The 6,754-nt window shown below is 38.5% G+C and overlaps 1 long non-coding RNA gene across 1 annotated transcript; it reads left to right on the forward strand.

Annotated features, from left to right (window-relative positions):
- Positions 1-2,161: 2,161 nt before the first annotated feature.
- On the forward strand, positions 2,162-6,363 carry LOC133384336 (uncharacterized). Its single transcript, XR_009762511.1, has 3 exons — positions 2,162-2,232; positions 5,361-5,416; positions 5,953-6,363. It is a non-coding gene; the product is annotated as an uncharacterized LOC133384336 (long non-coding RNA).
- Positions 6,364-6,754: the final 391 nt, after the last annotated feature.

A 6,754-nucleotide genomic window follows, 5' to 3' on the forward strand; every position in this document is an offset into this window, starting at 1 on the left:
CTGCCAGGCCTTAGTCCCCTTCCAAAGTTACCTTTAGCGGGGGAGGGGGGAGGTACTGCCACATAGCTCTTTCCTGCACTATTCATTGATGTCAGTAGTCTGGAATCCTTTGAGAGGTCCCCAGCCCTCTCTGCTGCTGCCTCTCATGTCAGCATTGCTCCAGATCCTGAGGAGAACAATACTGATATGGGAAGGAACTGCAGCATCAGTTCCTTTCTCATGTGACCTCAGACCTCTGCTATTACCAAGTGGTGTAGGATTGGAAGGGACATAAAAAGAGGCCTGCTGGATCAGGCCAAAGGCCCATCTAGTCCACCATCCTGTTCTCACAATGGCCAACCAAATGCCCCTGAGAAGCCCACAAGCAGGAGCTGAGTGCAACAGTACTCTCCCCACTTGTGATTCCCAGCAATATGGCCTTCCAGAAGTGGTTGGACTCTAACTCCCATCAGCATAACCAATGGTTGGAGATTATGGAAGTTGTAGACCTACAACAATTGGAGGGCCACAGGTTCCTCATCTCTGTTACAGGGGATCTCTGGGGGTGGGGGTCCAACACAGGGAAGCAAACTTGAGATCACTATAAACCAGGGCTTGCTAAACATTTTTGGCCCAAGGGCCACATTCACCCCAAGCACCCCATGCCAGCAGTTGGTATGGTCAAAAGTTGGTGTCGCCACCGTACACTCTCACATGCACATACACACACCTCTTCTCAGCTGAGGCATGCACTTTAGATGACGAGGGAGGGTATCACCAAGCAGTGTGTCTTCTTTATTTTATGGTCTTTTTGCTGCTATTGCCAAAATCGGTAGGGTCTTGCAGAGAGGGGCTGGAAGCCATAATAGGCCTCCAAACTGGATGTTAGCTACCCCTACTATAAACTCACTGTTAATATTCATCTCCGGATGCACAGTTACTTGGAAGCAAGCTGTAGCTCAATGGTAAAGCACCTGCTTTACATGAAAAAGGCCTCAAACTCAATCCCCAGAATTTCCAGGTGGGGCTGGGAAAGAATCCTGTCTGAAACTCTGAAGAGCTGCTGTCCATTCTGCCAATGATAAGCTAGATGCACCAGTGGTCTGACTGACTCAGTGTAAGACAATTCCTATGTTTGTAAATTTGAATGTAGTGGGATTTACTTTAATAAACATGCATAGGATTACCCTGCCAGTGTGCTGCAACCACTGTGGAAAAAGAATATTTAGAATTTGGGATTACAAAATAAGTGAAAATAAAATAGGAAGCACCATGGTGACGTTATATAAATCTATGGCACAATCAAGAATTTTGAGCTGGAGAGGCTACAGAAAACATCTAAAAATATTGGGATGGGATAGTGGATCTTCTTATAAAGAAAGGCTTAGTTCGGTGAAACTTTTAGCGGAGGAAAAAATGACTATGGCTTTGCAGTGGTTTATAAAATCATGAATGGTATTCAGAGTGTGATTAGAAGAAAATTACCCATTGTCATAGGATGAGAGCATGGGGTCATCCAGTGAAATTGACTGGCCGCAGGATCAGGATGAACAAAGTACTTCGTTAGGAAGAAATGCAATTAACCTTTGGGATCTATTCCCACAGGAAATTTTATAGCCACTGGCATAAATGGCTTTAAAAGAGGATTAGATGTAATCGAGTTAGATAGGTCTATCAGCAACTATTAGCTGCGGCAGCTAGAAATGGAAAGCCTACAGTGAGAGGCAATATGCCTCAGATTATCAGATACTGGAGATCAACCAGGAATGCCTATCGCTATCACACTCTGTTTGTATGTTCCCATGGAACATTTGATTACAAATGGATGTTTTCTGTTTCCGTACAGTGATGTATAAAGAGTATCCCTTCCCCTCCCTCCCCTGCAAAGAAAGCAGGGAAACTAGGAACAAAAACATGATGGCAACTGATTTGGTTAGACTGCTGATTCATCCACACACCATAAACTGACCAGTGTTAAGTGGAGCCTTTAGTTAAAGAAAGTTATGTTCTAGCACCAGAAGTACATTGTTCCAGCCACCTTCCATGGGTCAGCTGTTAACTTTCCTTTCCTTTTATCTTGAGCATGTTTGATTTTGCTGTATTTATAAACTATGCCTTTTGAAATTCTGTTTGGGTTCTATGAACTGCCTGCACAGTTTTAATACAGTTTCTCTGTTAATCTAGGACAAAGCATGAAATTCAATATTTTCACCATGACAAATCCATGAAATTTATCAGCCTAGCCTGAGCTCTGTAAGAACAATTTATAATCTACTGCTGTTGAGTGTAAAGGAAGCTTAAGTAAATGCATAAACATGTAGACTATTCCTCCCTATGGTCATATTATTAATTACTTTTGTAGGATGTAAAATTTACATTTGTGCTCAAAGCCATCATAGGCTATAAAACTGTCTTTGTTATATTGATTTATGAAATTAAAATTCTACAGTGTAGTGAACAACAAAGTCTGGATCTGAATGCAGGATTTAGGGAGAGAATATCTTCCGCGATTTTAAATCACCTGCTGACCATACAGATTACTTTCTCACCAGCCACAACATTATATGATTATTAAAAGTAATCAATATTACTTTTGATTAACGATCTTTCATAATCTGTCCTCTCTTATTATTAAATCTTGTTTATATAATATTTGTAATATGCTAAGCATCTAAATAATGAGTTAGATCCTACCTAAATAAGTCACATTGATATCTGTTTGGGAAGTTGACTATGAATTACGTTCCAACTGATTTCAGTGGGGACCAAGTGAAATTAGTTTATTAATTTATTTGATTTATATCCTGGCCTTCCTCCCAGTAGGAGCCCAGGGCAGCAAACAAAAGCACTAAAAACATTTTAAAACATTATAAAAACAGACTTCAAAATATATTAAAACACAAGAAGCATAAAAAACATATTAAAACAAAACATCTTTAAAAACATTTTAAAAGCTTTAAAAACATTAAAAATGAAGTTTTAAAAATATATTAAAATATATATTAAATTAGTTTCGATCCAACCCATAATTTTAAATTTATAAAAATTCTAAGACAAATGCAAATTTTTTGAACATTTTCCCCCCGGTTGCATTATGGCATGGTAATTGATGGGGACCTCCTAGTACTGATGGCAGCTTGTATTGTGAGTCATTGTCTCCTGCACAGAAAGGGACTTGCTAGTTTTTGTCTGGCTGAATATACGTAGAGAGCTGGGTCAGAAATTTGGATCTGTGGAAAAAACCTCAGTTGTAATTTAAGAGCGGGGGTAAAACTGATAATGCACTGTCTGCCTATGACACTTTCTTTAGTGTTCTTATTATGCCTGCTTTTGTTTGGTTGTTAATTCTTATTTTTATTTAGGCTTAACAAAATCTAACAGTTTTCAGTATAATTTTTATTGATGAAACCATATCTACTTTTCTTTTGGTTTATCTTTACTCCAGAAATAAAATATGGAGATAACATTGCTCCAGAAGAGAATTGTGGAAGAACTGATCACATTTTTCCAAACTTGTTGGGGTGGCAGTTTGATCACAGTTACAATGCACCACAATTTTTGCATCCATTTTTCTATTGCTGGTAACACTTTTCATTTCTAATACACATTGCCAGTAGAATCTGAATCACTGATAATGAACTAAGTGTCAAGGATTTGTGTTCTCTTCCCACTAAATCTTAAAATACCAGGTCTTAAAAAGCATTTCATAATCAATAATAGTGCTCATATGTGCTTATATATTTCCAGAAATCATGAACACGTTTACAATACCCCAAATGTGTTTAAAATTTTATCATCCACCTGATTACACCTCCAGCAACTATCCACACAAAACAGGATTCATTTTAGGATTGATTTGAATCCTTAAAAGTGTGTGATGTCATTAATCCAATGGTTTAGAATTTGTTTCTAAATAATATTTAAGACATACCTTACATACCTATGTACATTGCACCTGTCCAATTCTAATTTGAAGGTCTCTCAATGTTATCTTTGTTTCCAGTTTCATAAGTACTGTGTGCCTTTTAGCTCAAAGACCTTTCTGATTTTCTGGAGAAATATATTTTTTTCATTTTGGGTTAATATTCCAAATAGGTTGTAGAGTTCCTTCACCTCTCCTGCGTAGAGCTTCAAATTCATAGATACTGAAAACATGAATTATATTATTATATTTCTTTCTTATAGCACTGAAGTCAATCATTATCGCATTTTCAATAGCATATTATCAAATCATGATTTTTTCAAAATATCAAGATTTGCATCACTTGCTATTCACAAGTCAGTACTAAACTTAGTGTGAAGCCAAAGGAGATGTAAGAGTCAGTTGTAATTTTTTATGTCCTGTATTTTTATTACTTCCTTCCATATCTCATTAGCCTATAAGATTTTCCTAACATGTTTTTGATACTACATCCATACTGCCATTGGTCAGTCTATCTCTTTATGCTCCATTATCAATTATGAATTATTAACCACCCATGCATTGGCACAAATAGAACTTCATGATATTACTTTGTGATCTGCGTACTGCAAAGCCACCATATAGAGTAATATCTCTCCAACCTCCATATTATTCAACAAACAGATTTATAGAAAGATATGTGCATGCATGCGTGCACACACATTTTCATATATATTAGAACAAGTGCCTCTGGGCCACTTTCAGACATCACAAATCAAACGTTTCTTCTTGTTTTCTTACATGCAGAGTTATGTTGAAGTAATTACAGGATATCTGAAAGTGCCAATTTTGTGATAAGGAGGGAACAGCTGTTAAGACACATATAAGCATGAGATCCAGGGTTTGGCTTGGGGGTCTTACAATCTTAATCTTTTCTAGAGCTACTTTGTTCACACAAACCTCATATATACAGTGTTAGACTTTCCAAAATAGAACATGAGGATACTGTATGATACAGACACACACACAACACACACACACGCCAAATAAATAAGGAATGGTTTGCTTGTCTGAGAAGATACTTCCATGGATTTGTACACTCGGATATAATATGATGAAATATAAAGCCAAGTTAGACTTTGCTACATTGCAGCCTCATGCCTTTGTTACGCAAAAAGGCTCTTTACATCTGGAGGAAGCTTCAATAATCACCAGATGAGAAACCAGAGATATAAAACAACACCTTTATTGATTAATTACCTACATCTTTTGCAAAAGAGAGACAAAGCATTCGACTAACGCCAGAATCCTAGTCTGAAAGCATAGCTACACAGATTACATTGATATATGGCTTCCAAGTCCTCCTAAAACAGCCCCTCCCATCTTGTTAGCAACACTTTCTCAGTGAATTTCATTGTCTCTGTATTGAGCTGGCTTTCTAACCTTGAGCGTTCTTTCACTGTGTTCTTAACTCCCCCAGGCACAGCATATTCTTCGCTCAGTCCCTATCTTCTTGGAAGGTGTCCTGTTACATTGGTAAGCTAGCATTTTGAGCATCAAACAGCAACTAAGCATTTTGGCCTTCTCAGGCACTTTTAGTATCCACAGAGGAATTTTGCTTTTCTGCTTCTAAGTTAATTCAGGTTAATCCATTTTCTGCTGTGTCATATTAACACTACATATACTATAGTTTCCAAACTATATATCTCATTTCATATCACCTTCTTCCTGGCAATGTGTTGAAAAGGGGCATAATGTGAAATAATTGGTCTTAGACTGTCATGATGCCAACCTCACGAACCATCTAGGACTGTGACACAAAGAGAGAAGAGCCAGACTGCAGGCGGGGCAGCAGTTCAATAAATACTCATATTTTGGAATGCTAGGCTCCAGGCTAGATGACTACCCTTTAACACTACTCAGGAAATAGGTGGAGCCTGGGAGATTAGTGTAAGGTTCAGGAGGTATATAATGGCTCATTTGGGGCTAGGAATCCCACAAACTGATTGCTTCCTGATCTGTCCAGGGCGCTGAAAGAACCAGTCTATAACAGCCCTTTTCTTTTGTTCCAGGCTTCCTGATATTGGATTGGACATGCAGGCTCTACCTGTTTGTTTCCTGCTCTTATCATCCAGCCCAGGAAACTGGATCCACTTCCTCCCAATCCATCTGCAAGTTCAGCTTAACCATGACTTAATACAGAGCTTCCCACTCCACTTCATTGGCTGCTGCTGGAAGAGGGGTGGTGAAATTCTGAGAGTGATGGCCTCACCTCACAGCGTTTCATTTTAGTGGACATTAACAATGAGATGTGGGGCTACACCTTCTGGCTCTTGTTTTATCTAGTTTGGCCCTAAGAGGTGATGTCCTTCTCTTTTCCTTCATTGCACTCAGTGACACTTTTTCAGAAGAAAAGGCAATAATCAGAGATATCTATCATGGTAATTCTTGCTACAGCTCAGTCTAATCACCTTGAAGTCAACACATTCCTCATGCCCTCTCCACTTCTGTGCACTGCATCTTATCTTCATTAAATGTAACATCCTCTATTGCTTTGTGCATTACCTTTCTAAAAGAATACAATCATCCTCAGCCTCATCAGCTTCAGCAAAAGATCACATCTCACCAAATGTCTCTTTTTCTTTCTCTGCAATATTTTTCTGGCACATTTAATCAGAAGTGCTAAACTGCAAAACCTTTCATGCCCCCATCAAGTGCAGGTTGCAGAGACAGTCACCTGCCAATACTCATCTTTTCTCTTCTGTTATTTTAACAAGCTGTTTTCTTGCTAATTGGTATTTGCATATCTCCTGGAGTCTGTATAGCATAGTAGCTTTCTAGAGTGTGCAGAGTTAAAGGAGGCTTTGTGCAGGT

This window comes from Rhineura floridana, chromosome 4 (assembly GCF_030035675.1).
Source record: "Rhineura floridana isolate rRhiFlo1 chromosome 4, rRhiFlo1.hap2, whole genome shotgun sequence".
In the NCBI taxonomy this organism is placed as follows: Eukaryota; Metazoa; Chordata; class Lepidosauria; order Squamata; family Rhineuridae; genus Rhineura; species Rhineura floridana.